Raw genomic sequence first — 17,975 nt, 5'->3', positions numbered from 1 at the left:
CGCTGCAGGGGGGTTGTTGCGTGAAGAGGAGGCTGTTGAAGACAAACTGCTGCTTGACAGTCCGGAGGGAGGAAGGTAACCAGAGGCAGACGGAGCAGCTACTGCTACCGACTTAGGCTGCTCACAGGAAATGCTCAAGGTACAAGATAATAAGGCTCTGATACCACTTGTTAGACCTTTGAACCTGAGCATTGATAGTTGTGGATGACACTAGGAGAGTTGGGACAATTTTGGTTGGTTTATTTCTCACACAATGCCATGCCAACCTGAGGGGTTGGGGATACATACTTATAGGTTGCTAGCCAGCCAAGCATACGCTGAGATGCTGCTAAGATGCCAGTCTAAGATGTTATCCTAACTGCCAGTCCTTGATGGTCAAGAACTCTATCCTAACTGCCACAAGGACCATGCGCTGCAGCCCCACAAGGACCATGTGCTGCAACCCCACAAGGACCCTAGTACACAGACTTATCCATCAAATTAGGCCACTATTAAAAGAACTAGAAAGACTAATTAGTCCTCCCTTATGAACACACCAACCCTAGGTAGGTGGAGACCTCACTTGGAAAGCTTCTTGATGTCTTGAGCGAATACAAACTGTCCATTATCTTTCCCTAATAATAAAGCAGCTATTGCTTTTGCCCGCGTGCTCACCGCCGCAGCTGTTTTGCAAAAAGCCCTTCTGTTGTTTGGTAATTTAACCCGCGTCCCTTTTCAAGTGGATCTGGAAAAACGCTTCGTTTTTACAAAAAGCCCCTCTAATAAAGTAAAACAACCAAACCTACCCTCGGCCTCCTCCCCTGCTCTGCCATCGCCCGCAGAAGCCCACCCAAGCCCTCGCTCGCTCGCCGAGATTCATGGCGACCGATGCGGCTGGGAGCGAACGCGCACGGGTGGGGGAGTTCGGCGAGCTCTTGCGGACCTGCTGGCCATCGTGTGAGCCAGCAACCGCCGCTGCCGCCAGCAGCAGAAGCAGGGGGCGCGGGCGGAGATCCCTTCGTGGGGCCGGCATCGGCCGAGGAAGGCCCCGATGGCGCTGCCGGATGAGAAGCCCGCGGCCGATGATGATAGGAGCGAGGGCATCGCCAGCCCGGACACCCCGCTCGCCTTCCCCGAGGACGACGAGCATGACGAGGCGGCGGCGGCAAAGGATGAGGCCAAGGCCAGCGCACAAGACAAGGTGAGCCGCTGGGCAGCGAGATCTACGCTCGCCCGCCTCCCTCCGCCAATTTGGCCCGCTCCGATTTTGATTTCTCGCTACTCCTTGACGTGTTCGTCCTCCCTTTTGCCTCCGCTCAGTGGTCGAGGTGGAGCTATAGGCCACCAAGGTTGCCTATGTCGTGGGATGAGGAAGAGGATGGCGAATGGGAGACACCGAAGATTGACAACACTACTCCCCAAGTGTGAAGAGGCACCTGGTTGTGGTGAATGGAAGAGGCCGATGAAGCAGAATCCGTCCAACAAAGAGAAGTGGCATGCGCCCCTGATTGACAAACCCAGATGTTCTAATGTATCAAACGATGCCATGATAGTTGGCAATCATGCTTCAAGTATGAAATCAGCTCAACCATCTCCAATAGTCTTCTTTCTTGCTATCCAGGTCTTAAAAGAGCAGAAAATCTTTGAACAAGGGGTGGATGGGAGTACACAGTTTGGTCCCCTGTGCAGAATAAAACAGTTTTATGATACATAAGCTACAATTTTCAGAACTGAAACACAGGTAGGTTCCAGTTGTGATTCCGATGTACAACTCCGATTAGTATTTATTCCCACCGGTTGTATATACTGCCTACAATGAACATACCTATTTTGTGGAATTTTGATCAAATTTGTAATGCATGGCCTGTCAGCTTATATTGTCTATCTTGTTCATCTGTTAGCCCGGCTAAACTAATTTTGCCGTTTGTATTTGATTGAAAAATAGCATGAGCTTACGAATTGACTTCACATATCTATTTGAGAAGTCTGGTTGTATTTGGCAACCTCTTGTTTAATTTTCAATTTGACCGGCCTATTTTTTAGTATGTCTGATATCCCACACAATTTGTAGAACCAAAGGATTATTGTAGTCTGCATGTGCGCATCCTCTGCAACTATCAGTCTATTATGATAACTGACAGTAAATTATGATGGCATCCAAGGATTTGTACCCTGACTATAATGCTTTGCCATCACCTTAGATTATGAGTTTGATATTTTAGGAAGCATGTTACTTAGAACAACTTAATAAGGTTATCTAAAAACCAAGATTACACACAACCTGAGTTTTTGGATAGACAAGAGAAAGTTGATTATGATGTTATCTTTTCTGCATCGCATGGACGCCCTACACTGCCCCCACCAGGATTGCGCTGCCTTGCCCTGCCCGATCGACGCCGGCTACATCGCTACACTCCCCATGGCCAGGTAAGCGCCTAGGCCAAGTAACAAGTTATCACATCTTCGTGATCCAATTAAATGTGCCAATGGACAAGTACGTACCATCCTACAGATATTGTTGTCATTGTTCTTCTATTGTCAGTACGACAAAAAAATTAGAATTCATCCAGTCCACGCCCTCCTCCTTAGTGCACGATGGTGATGTGTGTGTGTGTTGTGGTCAGCTTGCAGTGCCAGATAGTTCACAGTCCCAACTCCAGTGTTAACTCTGTTAGTCTGTTGCACCTCTTGTATTTCAAATTTAGTTGGAACTGTAGATTTGAGTTTACCATTTTTGTAGATGCCACGGGAATTCAGAGAATCCTAGAAACTTCTATGTGGTGCAAACAAGTTTTAGTAGTAAGCTATAGGTTTTTCATATAGGTTTTCCCCTACAAAATATTTACTTAGGTTAAGAGGTTGTATGATTGGATTCAGCCTGGAAACTTTTGTGCAGGACCATAGCTTCACCCCAAATTGCTCTATTATGCTCGGCTCCATGTATTCACCCTTTCTAATATATAGCTAAATTTAAATGCTTCTATCATCATTTTGCCAATGTTACTCTCCATTACTTTATGCACAAATTAGCTCATAGCTGTATTTCCGAGTTCTAGGATGCTAGATTTTTTTTCTGTTGACAATCTTGTTTATTTTTTGTTCATTTAGCTATCATGTTTTTTATTTGCGATAGAATACTGAAAGAGTTTGTTCACTCCATGATGATATAAATAGGAAAAATCTTGTCATTATGCCCTCCAACATTAGCAACATATAACCCTTGTTCTGGTTTATTTTCAAGATGGTAAGCTACGCACGCTCTTGCTGTTCGCAGGATTGCATTCACCAATCTAATGCCCTCATTGTTGGTTTTGGCCAGCTATCTGAGCTAATGCAGAAGCATGATATGTTGCCAATCCTTGTGTCCTTTGCATCTTCATGCTCATCGCAAGTAGTTAGTCTCCTATTTTATGGTAATATTCTGATCTTTTTATGTGATTTCAGATGCTATATAAGGAACGTGCGTAGGCTGAGGATTCTAAGCTAGCCACCTTGTTTTCCTCACATGGGGATATTGATGTATGATGCGGGAGATAGAAGTCTTGTCCATGGCCTTTTGATTGATGCAAAATTTATTCGATGTTGTAGTAGGGACATGCCTGATTCACGCAATTCCAATGACTACTTTTTGAAAGTTATGTTTCTGTAATATTTGAGCTTATGTCTACACTTAAATGAAGAGCATCAGATATTTGTAAACCATTATTTTGCTTAGAAAGGTTCCTACATAAAAAGAATCCACTTAAGAAAGCAGAGTCGTTCGTGTGCTTCATATAAGCTATATACATGCCATCTCACCAAGCACTATTAACATGTTCTTTTTTCAAGAGAGCATATATGTTTCTTCTTTTGTCACCATGTCTTCACGAGCAGCCGTAACCCACACGCTCCTCATTTCCTAGGTACATATTCTTCCTGCATGTACCTCAGTGCATGATTTTCCTGTACATGGAGCCATTCATTGGAAATGCCTTCTCTTACACCTTGTGGTTAGTTTTTCAGTTCTGCAGATCAAGCACTATCAAAGTTTATTCTAATTATATCAACGACCTCCATGATGAAAGCTTTAGCCATTTGTAATTAATCTGGAGTACTTTACTGTTGGATATGAAGTTGCTTTGCTATAAATACCTCACATTCATTATTTTAGGTGATCTATTTATTCGATTTCATAATTATGGTTTCTCTTACTAATACTGCCATAAGATAAGATTGTAAACTAAATCTACTGTTGTGTCATATTTTTATCATCTGATTACTAATTAAACTAACAGTAATTTATTTTATACCCTTTTGTAGATGGTGCAGACTTTGCAAGTGTTCAAAGAAATGATGTGCTATTCAAGGGGTTTGGGAGCACTAATAAAGAATCTCTTGCTGAACTTTTTGTACCGCTAATGAGTCAAGTGAGTTCTTTATAGTTTGCTTCAATTTATTGTAGGAAGATATCTGGTGCAAAAGCACAATTCGGTGCAGCCATGCTTTTTGTCGATGAATTTATTTTGGCAATGTTCCTATATAGTTCCTGTTAAAAATTTAGCGTTAGCTCCCTGCAGCAAACATCTCCACTTAAAGTTAACTCCAGCATGTGTTCAGCCTCTAAACTCACTTGACACTGCCTGGAATGGGATAGCCTTGTTCAATTGAGCGATGACATTGTTGTCATTTGCCCTTTAGAACATTTTCCTCTGAAATAGTGATTAATTAAGTAACTTTGTTCTACAATATGATCCTCTTTCTTCAGAACATGATTAAGCCACCTGATTCCATCATGTAGTGTATAGCTTGTCCTAGCATAACTTACAGTTGTTATTTAGCTCCTCCATTTTCTAACAATGTGCACATGGCTACGTATGGGAACCTTGCAAAACAAAATGCAATTGTGATATTTGCAGTTGGCATACACATTCTTATCCCTGGATGTAAGTGTACGGGTGGAGGAAGGAGTAATTCAACAGTAAAAAAAAAGGTCGGCATTGTCACCTGATGTACGTGATAGTCAAAAATATATGTGATACACACAGTTGATATCGAACCATAGAATATGTATCTTAAAGATATATGTCACACAAAAATTGGTATTATGCAATAGAATATGTGTGCCCCGTTGCAACGCACGGGCATTTGTGCTAGTAGAGCTAAAAAAGCTGAGGGTCATGACTTTGCCAGCCTAGAGATGGAAACAATTGGTCCCAGGTAGATCCAACAGGATAGTCATTCCCCTTCTTGAATCATTTCAAGTTTCACTGCAGACTTTTCTCTGAATTCATTTGCATTTCACTTTTCAGGTCGTCCCTCTGCATCCCGAACTCCAAAATGAGCAAGTCAGAGACTAACTCTATAAAGGACAGCCTGGGATGAATGGTGTACTTTTGCAGCTCTAAAACAAATGAGAAGGGAAATTCAAGAAATCAAGGGGAGTTGTGGACTGGGTGGAGATGACAAGAGGGCTGCACGAGTTAAGTAAGTGGCAGCAGAGGTTACTGAATGCCGCAAAGCATCGTGGAATAAGTGGACAAGCAAGCAGTTTCTACCAGCTTTAACTGCTCATAGCTGAGAGAGGATATCTTCTCTAGAGGATTTGCTAATATAGTACACCACAGCTTAGCTACAGCAACTGTGTCACCCACTGGAGGTTGACAACCCCGACCTAAATTGGCAGTGGGGCACAGAACACTGGGCTAGTGTGCTGACTGATCCCGTTTGCCACTATAGAGATGTTTCCAGCAATGGTATGTCTACCAGAACCAATCGCAATGGGTTAACATGGATGGAGGAAGAGAAGGTTCACTGAATAGGGTGTAACTCTTTTAAAGAGCCAGCATGTCGTCCATGCTCAACTGTCAGAACTCACAAAGTTAACTCATTGTTTACAGTAGCTATAGAGACATAGAATAGATTTGTGCACAAAGAAAAGACGCAGCATAAGGATACCTAAAAGGATCAAACAGAAGGGAGATTAGAAAAGGTTATGTAGGAAGCTCACATGATCCTATGACCACAAAGATGAAGAATCCAAGCACGATAGGTCCAACAGGATAGTCATTCCCCTTCTTCACAGTAGTTTCAGGCACTGAGCCCCTCTTTGTGACGTTCTTCTGAAACTTCGCACTCTTCCTGTCAGCAAGACGCCTTGAAGTAGTCTGCCAAGGAAATGAAACCAATTTAGTATACAGAACATAACAAAATGCCATGGACAAAGATAGCACAAACGCATTTAAATCCCTCAGATAAGATATCTAGTTTATTCTTCGATAACACAATATGACAAACAAAATATTTGGTTACCAAAAATATATATTCACATGCAGTTAGCATTAAATCAGTTAAGACAAGGATCACACCTAAATCATGTGAAATTATTTTTTCCTCACGTCCATGATAAATATTAATAATGGTATCAATTACTTAATCGGTATTTTGGAATTGTTCTGCCGATAATGATGATTTCTAAATCATGACACATCATAGAATTTTCACCTTATTGGTTGAAAACTATTATTACCACAAATTAGCAATCATTGGCTTGGCCAGCCTGACCAACTAACTCCACTTTTGTCGACAGCCTTTTTATGCTTGCTTCTTTCAAAAAACGGAATGGGTTCATTCACAAGTAGAAAGCAAAACAAGCATCAGAAGGGGGTAAAGCTACTTATTGTGGATTTTTGCTAAACTCATAACGTAACTAGAATAGTCAAGTCTCTTTTGGGCAAGCAGAACAAGCATATAGAATTGGTTCGCTGGCTTGCTTGAAGAGCTTTACTTGCACCCCTAGTTACGCAAAAGTGCAAGCAAAGCGGATGACCAAACCTTACCAACATACTCAAAAATGTATTCTATACTGGGGTCTGTGCTCCAACCGACCTTAAAATGCTCATAAACAGCTCTTCCCCAAAATCAAACGGTGGTAGCTCAACAGCAAGTAGAGCCCTAAGAGAGGTAGTAGATGGTAGTTACCAAAGCAGGGCATCAATTAGCAAGATCAATTTATTGCAGATTCGCAACTGCAGCACAGCATGAGACATTCAGAAAGCAATGAGCTGTAGACTCAAGGCAAAAGCATCAAGAGCCACGAGTACCCAGGCATGTCCAAGAACAAGAGTTAACAAACACGATGTTTAGCATTTAAAAGGTTGATCAACCATTATCCTTCAGACTGGCAAAGATTCATATTCAACAGGTTGCATAGGCATTGGTACTAACAAAAAAATTCTTATTAAACAACCTGAAAAATAACCCCAGCTTCTATTTTGCTTCCTAACAGTAAGCAACAAAGCCAACAAAAAAATAATTCAATCCTTACAATGAGCATATTACGTAAAATACATGTTATAATCGTAGTACTGAAATGCTGAAGCTAAAAATCCATAACGCTTATTTCTTGAGCTTAATGGTCAATATAACAGGACTCGATACTGGACTAGTTTTTCAATAGACTACATACATAAGCGGGAGTTCTGAGAAAGCACTTGCAGAAGACTGGCTCTGATGAGAAAGCAATATACTCAGAAAAAAGATGGTCAATAACCTCCGTTCCTAAATACTAGTCTTTTTAGAAATTTCAATATGAACTACATACGGATGTATATAGACGTATTTTAGAGTATAGACTCACTTATTTTGCTCCGTATGTAGTCCATATTGGAATCTCTAAAAGGACTTATATTTAGGAACTGAGGGAGTATATGTTAGAGCATCTCCAATAGCATGTGTATATTTGGATGTCTATATATTCATATAGACAATGGTCTAAAAAGATTCCCTCATATACACATCCAGTTTTGCATCAGAATGTCTATATACAGAGACCATGATAGGTGGGCCATCGCTAGGGAGAGGAAGAAATCATGACTGCAGCTGAGTTTAGACAACGCCTTCACATTGTCCAGGCATGGACATTGTCGAGGCCAATTTAAAGGATGTGTATATTTGGACGATCATATAGACAAGCTGTTGGACGCCTGTTTTGAGCTCACGTCGTGGAAAACGAGTATAGACATCCATATAGACAAGCTATTGGAGATGCTCTTAGATCGCCATTTATTTTTCAGTCTTTGTACGGTTCAAATTTCAAAATCATCAGCATCGTTGGGTCTAAAGGAGAAAAAAAGGAGATTGGAGGGTGAAGAAAATAATCTTAAGAGTTATTTCAGTGGGCATTTAGTTAGAACGCACATGTCCTCTTCACCATACATTCCAATGGACTAGGCAACATTCATGCCAACGTATCAATGTCCAGCTTTGCAAGAAAACAGATTGTACACGTGCTAGTGCACTAACCAGGGCTAAAATCTGTGCGTTAAAAATAGCAAACCACCTACAGATCCACCATAATTTTAGGATTATTGATCCATATCTGCGTCAAAAACTAACCTGAAGTATGAAAATCTATGATCTTTATCCAAGATAAATATGCCCCAACCGTAACTCGCAGATCATCACAGCACAGAGCCACGCGGATCGATCACCGAAAACCGCAGCCAAAAATTCCCAAATCAACGCCCTACTGATGCCCTGTCCCGGAAGCCAGATCTCGGTAGGTTCGATCGAAACACCCCCACCCCGCATCGCCTAGTATCAATCGAAATCGATTGCTTATGCATGAAGGGGGATATGAGAACCCGGCGCAAATCCTCAAGACGCGAGCAGAATGAGGAAATCGCACAGACCGCTGCGCGGAGAAGAAATAGATCTTTGATGCCCTTACCATCCTTGCTTGGTGTGACGGCCGATGAACCCAAGAGAGGATCCACAGGGGAAGGGAAATCGGGGTAGGTGAGGAGAGCAGAGGGAGATAGACGAAGACAGGCGAGAAGGGAAATCAAGAGTTATCTCATTCCAAAGGCCGAACCAAGCAGAATCCGATTCCAGAAGTCCGCTGCCAAAATCTGAACCAAAAGCAGAAGCAGCCCAGAACATGCTTTTCCAAAATCTAATTCCGCTGCGGGCCAAAATCTGAAAAAGGTGTATCAGCTGGTTTGCCAAATGACCTCCATCTTTTTCACATCAGATTTTCCACAACTGTTTTTCCACAGCAAATTTTTCACAGCTGTTTTTAGAAATCCATAGCCGAACCAAACAAGGCTTACACACTAGGTTATGTAGCTCTCACACTGGCCAGAGCTGGCCCAATAAACCCTATGGGCCTCAGCCCATTTACTTACACCCAGACTGCTCTCCTCACCTCTCACATGTCCGTGACAGTTACCCTCCATGAGCTGCAGCGTCTTCTGTCCAGCATGGCGCCGTCGGGTAGCGATGACGTGGCACATTGTAATCTTCCCAGGTTGCAGACTTTGTGGAGAGCGATGACCACTGAACGTGTACATGCACCACGGAGTTGTTGCCCTTCTTGACCATGCATCGATCCAAGATGGCGACAGGTTGGAGTGGAGTCGCGGTGAGGTCGGGTGTACGGGGCAGCTCGGAGAAGACCGACGAGTAATCTGGCGTGAAGGGCTTCAGCTGTGACACGTGGAAGACGGAGTGGATACAACTGCCCTCTGGCAGCTGGAGCTTGTAGGCCATGGTGCTGATGCGTTGCAGAACCTTGAATGGGCCAAAGAACTTGTAGGTGAGTTTGGGGCAGGGGCGGTTGGAAATCGTCGACTGTACGTAGGGGTTGGAGCTTGAGGAGGACTTGATCTCCCTCGCTGAAGGAGCGCTCGGTCCGTTTCTTGTCGGCTTTTTGCTTGAACCTGTTCTGGGCGCGTGCGAGCTGCGCGTGGAGTGCCTCAGTGTGTTGAGCCCAGTCCAGCTCCTCACCGGCCCCTGTTGGTAAGTTAGCGGCGAACGTCGACATGCCCCCAAGGTTGGGCTCCTTCCCGCACAATGCTTGGAAGGGAGAAGTGTTCAGTGAGGAGTGATAAGTGGTGTTGTACCAGAATTCCACTATCGGCGGCCACTTGCGCCACTTGAAGGGTGTGTCGTGGATGGCGCAGCGCAAGTATATCTCGAGGCATTGGTTCACGCACTCGCTTTGGCCGTCAGTCTGCGGACGGTACGTCATGGAGTAGCTCAACTTGGTGCCGGTAGCGGCAAGGATGGCACGCCACATGTTGTTGGTGAAGATGTTATCTCAGTCGGAGACGATGGAATGGGGAACGCCGTGCAACTTAATGATATTGTCCCAAAAAGCACGGGCCACCGTTGCCGCCATGAAGGGATGACGAAGGGGCACGAACTGTGCGTACTTGGTGAAGCGATCGACGACGGCCATGATGACTTCGTAGCCCTCGGACGTCGGTAAGCTCTCGGTGAAGTCCATGGTGAGGTCCTGTCAGGGCTCCGTGGGCACGGGAAGTGGTTGCAGGAGGCCCGACATCTTGATGTGTTCGTGCTTGGCGTGCTGGCATACGGCGCACAGGTGCACGAACTCCTCGACCGCCTGCTTGAGTCCACGCCAGATGAAGTGCTTCCTGAGGCGCTAGTAGGTGGTTGTCACGCCGGAGTGGCCCCCCAATGCACTTGCGTGGAAGGTGTGGATCGGCTTGGTTTGAAGGGCGAAGTTGGCACCGATCCAAAGCTTGTCATGGAGGTGGATGACGCCCTGCCAGAGCTCATAGCCTTGGTCGTCTGGTGTAACACCCACGATGCGGCTATATCTCTCACGTGTCGGGGCACGACTTAGAGGCATAACCGCATGGTAGGCATGTCGCAAGAGGGGTAATCTTTACACATCCCATGTACTGAATAAGAAAGGGATAAAGAGTTGGCTTACAATCGCCACTTCAGATAATACATAAATATATCATACATCATCCAGAATACAAACAAGGTCCGACTACGGTACCAAAATAAAGAAAGACAACCCCAAATGTTAGATCCCCGATCGCCCCAACTGGGCTCCTCTACTGATTATCCAGAAAAGACACATAGTAACGGCCCGAATCCTCGTCGAACTCCCACTTGAGTTCGGTAGCTGTGACGCCCCCGATTCGATCGTACACTAATCATACACGCAAACGTGTACGATCAAGATCAGGGACTCACGGGAAGATATCACAACACAACTCTACAAATAAAATAAGTCATACAAGCATCATATTACAAGCTAGGGGCCTCGAGGGCTCGAATACAAGAGCTCGATCATAGACGAGTCAGCGGAAGCAACAATATCTGAGTACAGACATAAGTTAAACAAGTTTGCCTTAAGAAGGCTAGCACAAACTGGGATACAGATCGAAAGAGGCACAGGCCTCCTGCCTGGGATCCTCCTAAACTACTCCTGGTCGTCGTCAGCGGGCATCACATAGTAGTAGGCACCTCCGGTGTAGTAGGAGTCGTCGTCGAAGGTGGCGTCTGGCTCCTGGGCTCCAACATCTGGTTGCGACAACCAGGTAGAAGGGATAGGGGGAAAAGAGGGAGAAAGCAACCATGAGTACTCATCCAAAGTACTCGCAAGCAAGGAGCTACACTACATATGTATGCATTGGTATCAAATGGAATAAGGGTATCATATGTGGACTGAACTGCAGAGAGCCGGAATAAGAGGGGGATAGCTAGTCCTTATCGAAGACTACGCTTCTGGCCACCTCCATCTTGCAGCAGAAGAAGAGAGTAGATGGTAAGTTCACCAAGTAGCATCGCATAGCATAATCCTAACCGATGATCCTCCCCTCGTCGCCCTGTGAGAGAGCGATCACTGGTTGTATCTGGCACTTGGAAGGGTGTGTTTTATTAAGTATCCGGTTCTAGTTGAATAAAAGTATCTGGTTCTAGTTGTCATAAGGTCAAGGTACAACTCCAAGTCGTCCTGTTACCGAAGATCACGGCTATTCGAATAGATTAGCTTCCCTGTAGGGGTGCACCACATATCCCAACACGCTCGATCCCATTTGGCCGGACACACTTTCCTGGGTCATGCCCGGCCTCAGAAGATCAACACGTCGTAGCCCTACCTAGGCACAACAGAGACGTCAGCACGCCGGTCTAAATCCTATGGCGCAGGGGTCTGGGCCCATCGCCCATTGCACACCTGCACGTTGCGTACGCGGCCGGAAGCAGAACTAGCCCCCTTAATACAAGAGCAGGCTTATAGTCCAATCCGGCGCGCGCCACTCAGTCGCTGACGTCACGAAGGCTTCGGCTGATACCACGACGTCGAGTGCCCATAACTGTCCCCGCGTAGATGGTTAGTGCGTATAGGCCAGTAGCCAGACTCAGATCAAATACCAAGATCTCGTTAAATGTGTTAAGTATCCGCGAACACCGACCAGGGCAGGCCCACCTCTCTCCTAGGTGGTCTCAACCTGCCCTGTCGCTCCGCCACAAAGTAACAGTCGGGGGCCGTCGGGAACCCAGGCCCACCTCTATCGGGATGGAGCCACCTGCCCCTTCAGCCCCCAACTCTGAACAGTACCACAGGTAATGTAACTGTGTAAAGTATATAGTATATGCCCGTGATCACCTCCCGAAGTGATCACGGCCCAGTAGTATAGCATGGTAGACGGACAAGAGTGTAGGGCCACTGATGGAACACTAGCATCCTATACTAAGCAGTAGGATAGCAGGTAATGGTAACAACAGTAGTAGCAAGGACATGCTATGCATCAGGATAGGAATAACGAAAAGCAGTAACATGCTACACTACTCTAAGCAAGCAGTATAGAGAAGAGTAGGCGATATCTGGTGATCAAAGGGGGGCTTGCCTGGTTGCTCTGGCAAGAGAGAGGGGTCGTCAACACCGTAGTCATATTGGGTAGCAGCGGCGTCGGTCTCGATGTCTAGCGAGAGAAGAGGGGGAAGAAACAATAAATACAATGCAAACAGATGCATATCGATGCATGACATCGCAAGTAACGGTGCCAGGTGTGCCCTAACACAGCAGGAGGTGATACCGGCGAAGGGGGGAAACATCCGAAAAAGTATCCCGATGTTTTGCGTTTTTCGGACAGATGAATCGGAGGGGAAAGTTGCGTGTTTGATAGGTTAGGGATGTGTGGCGGACGAACCGACTGCGTATCCGGATTCGTCGGATTTTTCTGAGCAACTTTCATATATAAATTATGTTCACCTGACTTACGGATTATTTTCTATGATTTTTCAAAGTTTAAAAGATTTTCTAGAATTCTGGAATATACCTAAATTCGAATTTAAACAGTGTATTACTTTTTATACTCACGGACAACTAGCCTATTAGAATGACGGGCGGGGTCCAGTGGCTGAGTCGGCATACACGGTCAGCAAGTCAACAGTCAATGGTTGACCTGGTCAAAGTGTGAATAGTGGTCGTGGGGCCTACTTGTCATTGACTGTTATTTTTTACTTAAGTGCTAAACAGATTATTTAGGAAGGGGACCCACATGTCATTCATAGTAGCTAATCCTGAGGTTGGTTGGTTGAACTAATTAGAGCAGGACCTAGAAGTCAACGTCTAGTTAGACTAACTAATTAGATTAGCACCTAACCTAATCTAACCTAGCACTACAAGCCGGCTTCTTGGACAGAGTCAGCAGCAGCAGAAACGCATCAGGCAAAGCAAGCAACATCGGCATCAGGCTTAGCAAGCGGCAGCAAGTTGCGCAGCAGCAAACAGCACTAGCAGCAGCGAGCACTAGCGGATACGCACGAGCGACGACGGCCGGACGGGTGCACGTGGGCGCGCGCAAGGTCGCAACCAGGCGAGCAGGGCCTGGCCTGGGCGGGCGCGCGCGCAAGGTCGCGGCCAGAGGCGATGCCGGCGCGGGGCACAGGGAGCGGCCGGAGGTGAGGCAAGGCTAGGCCAGGGCGCAGCGATGAGCAGCAGCTCGCGGAGGCGAGCGGGGATGCGTCCACGCGCGAGTGGGCGCGCGCGGAGGCGCGGTCGGCGTAGGTCAGGTCGGGGTGGCCAAGTGCGCGGGCTAGTCGGGCGCGAGGTAGGGGAGCCCGGGGTGCTCGTGTCCGTCAGCCATGGCGGGCGGCGGAGTTCGGTGCAGGTGGGCAGCGGTGAAACGACATAAATCTGAGGGGGAATTATATGAGGAATCAAGGGGAGCTCACATCGCAGCTGTAGAGAAAGTCAGCGGGCTCGGGGAGGCTTCAATGAGGTCGAAATCAAAGATGACGAGCGGCGGGGCAGAGCTTGAAGAAGACCTCGTCCGGTCGATGCGGTGGCTCCGGGCTCGATCTCGTGGGTGGAGATGAAGAAGTGGACGACGACGGTTCTGCTGGACGTCTCCCCCGGCGAAGAGGCGCACGATGGTCGCGGCTACGACGACGGCATGGCGACCATGAGATCAGGCGAACTCCAAGTTGTGACCAAAGGGAAAGGGGAGTTCGAGTGGGGGCTAGGGTTCGGTCGAGGGGGGCATGGCGCAGCCTTATCCTCCAGGGGGGGCGTGGGATGGGCGCCACGGCGACATCGCCGGTCGAGGAGGCCTGGATGGGCGCCACGGTCTCCCCCTGTTTCCTGTAGCGTGGGGAGGGAGAGGATATGAGGTGGGTTGGGCTGGCCGGTTAGGCCAGGTGGGTCGGCCAGCTGGGCCGTTTGGCCCAGTTGGCCACGGGGGTTCCTTCTTTTCTTTTATTTTCTTGTTTCCTTTGTTTTGTTTTTTCTTTTACTTTTCTTTTTCTTATCTTATTTCTTACCTGTTTTCTTTTAATTTCTCACTTGTATTAGTTTTATAAATTATAAAAGTAGTCACTAATTTAGTGTTAATAATTATGCTGCTGTCCCATTAACTTAGGGGCAACTAAATAAATAGTTTATTATTTTATAAAATGCAAAACACATTTATTTCATTGTTCTACCTACTGTTTTAATTATTCAAGTGCATCTAAACTCTCTATAAAAATGTGGTTTCTTCACCTCAATTAGTTAGGGATTATTTGTCACATGATGAACAATTTAGTTTTAATATTTGAAAACTTTTACCGTTTGACGTTATTTTAAATTTGAACTGGTTTTCGAACCAGCGTGATTTTATCAACTGTAACTGAGGTGACGTGGCATCATTAACAGAGGTTTACTATAGCTTAATTATCCGGACGTCACAGTAGCATCCCGTGCACTGGCATCATCGGCACCTACATTTGTTTGGAAGTATCTGTGAGTCATGGGGACTCAGTAATCTCACACCCTCACGATCAAAACTATTTAAGCTTATGGGTAGGAAAGGTAGTGAGGTGGAGCTGCAGCAAGCACTAGCATATATGGTGGCTAACTTACGCAAAAGAGAGTGAGAAGAGAAGCAAAACACGGTCGAGAAGCTAATAAGTGATCAAGAAGTGATCCCGAAACTACTTACGTTCAAGCATAACACGAGACCGTGTTCTCTTCCCGGACTCCGCCGAAAAGAGACCATCACGGCTACACACGCAGTTGATTCATTTTAATTAAGTCAAGTGTCAAGTTTTCTACAACCGGACATTAACAAATTCCCATTTGCCCATAACCGCGGGCACGACTTTCGAAAGTCCAAAACCGTGCAGGGGTGTCCCAACTTAGCCCATCACAAGCTCTCACAGTCAACGAAGGATATTCCTTCTCCCAGGAAGACCCGATCAGACTCGGAATCCCGGTTATAAGACATTTCGACAAAGGTAAAACAAGACCAGCAAAGCCACCCGAATGTGCCGACAAATCCCGATAGGAGCTGCACATATCTCGTTCTCAGGGCACACCGGATTGTCCAAGATTCCGGTAGGCCAACCCAGAGTTGCCCCTAGTGGCCACCGACGGCTGACAGGTTGGACCAACACTCAGAGGAGCACTGACCCGGGGATTTAAAATAAAGATGACCCTTGAGTCCGCGGAACCCAAGGGAAAAAGGCTTAGGTGGCAAATGGTAAAACCAAGGTTGGGCCTTGCTGGAGGATTTTTATTCAAGGCGAACTGTCAAGGGGTTCCCATAACACCCAACCGCGTAAGGAACGCAAAATCAAGGAACATAACACCGGTATGACGGAAACTAGGGCGGCAAGAGTGGAACAAAACACCGGGCATAAGGCCGAGCCTTCCACCCTTTACCAAGTATATAGATGCATTAAAGTAAATAAGAGATAATAATGATATCCCAACAATATCCATGTTCCAACAAGGAACAAACTTCAACTTCACCTGCAACTAGCAACGCTATAAGAGGGGCTGAGCAAAGCGGTAACATAGCCAAACAACGGTTTGCTAGGAAAGGTGGGTTAGAGGCTTGACATGGCAATTTGGGAGGCACGAGATAGCAAGTGGTAGGTATCGCGGCATAGCAATAGAGCGAGCAACTAGCAAGCAAAGATAGAAGTGATATTGAGGGTATGGTCATCTTACATGCAAAGTTCTCAGAGTTGACAAAAGCTTGATCCTCGTTAGCATACTCAACAGGTTCCTCGATCACGTACTCATCTCCCGGCTCTATCCAAAACAAGAACACAAGCAAAGGACCAATAATCAATCACGGTGCAATGCGCAAGCAACATGATGCAAGACATGGCATGATATGCGAGATGTGATATGCAATGTATATGCATGCTCCAGAAGGAAAAGAATGGACAAGGCATCAACTTGGCAAACCAAGTGTGCCGCTGGAAAGATGAGATGATTTCGGTCGAAATCGATATAAAGATCACCGAAATTGGATGCACGGTGCAAATGGCATGCAAAACAAGAATGACACAATTCTGCGATTAACAGCACGATGCCATATAGAATGCAACAAGAAACTAAGCTATTGCACTCCAACACAGCAACAAAGCATATGGCAGTGATCTACTCAAGATTCTTGACAAAAGATGAACAGTGAGCTATGGCTAAATCACACAAGAGCAGGTTCAAACAAGTATGGAAAAAGTGCAAAAGATATCAGCTTCACAGACTTAGTGAAAAAAACTATCATGCCAGAAAAATAACATCAGGAAGCCATCTTTAGATCAAGCAAACAACATGCTACAGGAACATATCATAGAAAAACAAGGTATGGCATGAATCTTCTCAAAGCATAGAAAAGTCCCTTACTGACCATGAGCCAAAAATGCACAGAAGATATGATGGCACCCATGTAAACATAGCAAGTTTTATTAACAGATTCAGACTTAGCAGAAAACTGAGCATGGCATAAACAGAGTTATGAAGGCATCTTTGCGAGCTCGATTCACTCACCACAAGGCATTGCACGACAAAACAAGCATAGCATCAGCAAGAAGACATGTTCATGAAGCTAACCATGGCAAGAGCAAGTTCATAGCATGCATGGATCAACTACAACAACCATGGCAAAATTGATTAACACGTAAACAATCTACCAGGAACATTTTATAGCAAACGCAGCGCAAGATTAAGACATGCTAGAGCACTCCATAATTGCAAACAGGGGCATGGATGAATAGAGCATAACCATATGTCCAAATCATCCTTACTGAAGCAACTCAAAACAAACATGGATCTCACTGTAGCATCATGCTTACATGGCATAAAAATAACAGCAGAGCAAAGACTTAGTAGAAACCTAAGTCCCTGAAATCAGCAATATCACGAAGGCTACTTGGCATGCGTGTGCTAGTCAACACATACATCACAAAAATACATGGAAAACACCCCTGTAAATATGGCATGGCATAGATCAAAACACATATAGAGCTCATGTCCATATGCAGCACACAACAAATGTGACAAAAATGACAAATCCTCATACTCTGATAAGTAACAACACCTAACAATTTATAACACTCTTGCATCAGTGATTTGAGAATCAAGATGGACTCAAACAAGCATGTCACAATGGAATGAAATGAGGAGTATCTCCCAATGAACATTTTGATATATCATGTGCACAAAACGGAGCATCACACAAGAAGTTATGATGCGATGAACATGGACACATTTGATGAAATCTTAGGGACTTAGCAGAAATTATACCCTCCGAGATCTAGGGTTTCGATGCGGGAATCGAGGCAGGGTCGGGGCTGTGAGGGGCTCCGGCGAGCTAGACGGGGTCGAAGGAGGCGCGAGACGCCGGATTCGGGCCGGACCTGCCTAGATCTGGCCGGAGGCGAGGCTAGCCGGCGACGAGGTCGGCGGGGTCAGGCGC

The 17,975-nt window shown here is 45.7% G+C and overlaps 1 long non-coding RNA gene across 10 annotated transcripts; it reads left to right on the top strand.

Moving 5' to 3' along the window:
• Positions 1–487: 487 nt before the first annotated feature.
• LOC119300623 lies at positions 488–6,106 on the top strand. Of its 10 annotated transcripts, none has more exons than XR_005146536.1 (7): positions 488–1,180; positions 1,300–1,720; positions 2,345–2,406; positions 3,299–3,392; positions 3,882–3,968; positions 4,279–4,385; positions 5,268–6,106. It is a non-coding gene; the product is annotated as an uncharacterized LOC119300623 (long non-coding RNA). The 10 variants fall into 10 exon arrangements; XR_005146535.1 differs by adding an exon at positions 3,154–3,223 and having other exon boundaries at positions 3,299–3,968; XR_005146532.1 differs by having other exon boundaries at positions 1,300–1,510; positions 1,601–1,720; positions 2,345–3,968.
• Positions 6,107–17,975: the final 11,869 nt, after the last annotated feature.

This window comes from Triticum dicoccoides, chromosome 5A (assembly GCF_002162155.2).
Source record: "Triticum dicoccoides isolate Atlit2015 ecotype Zavitan chromosome 5A, WEW_v2.0, whole genome shotgun sequence".
Classification (NCBI taxonomy): domain Eukaryota; kingdom Viridiplantae; phylum Streptophyta; class Magnoliopsida; order Poales; family Poaceae; genus Triticum; species Triticum dicoccoides.
The sequence above is the reverse complement of the archived record's forward strand: the minus strand, read 5'-3'. Positions and strand labels throughout refer to the sequence as shown.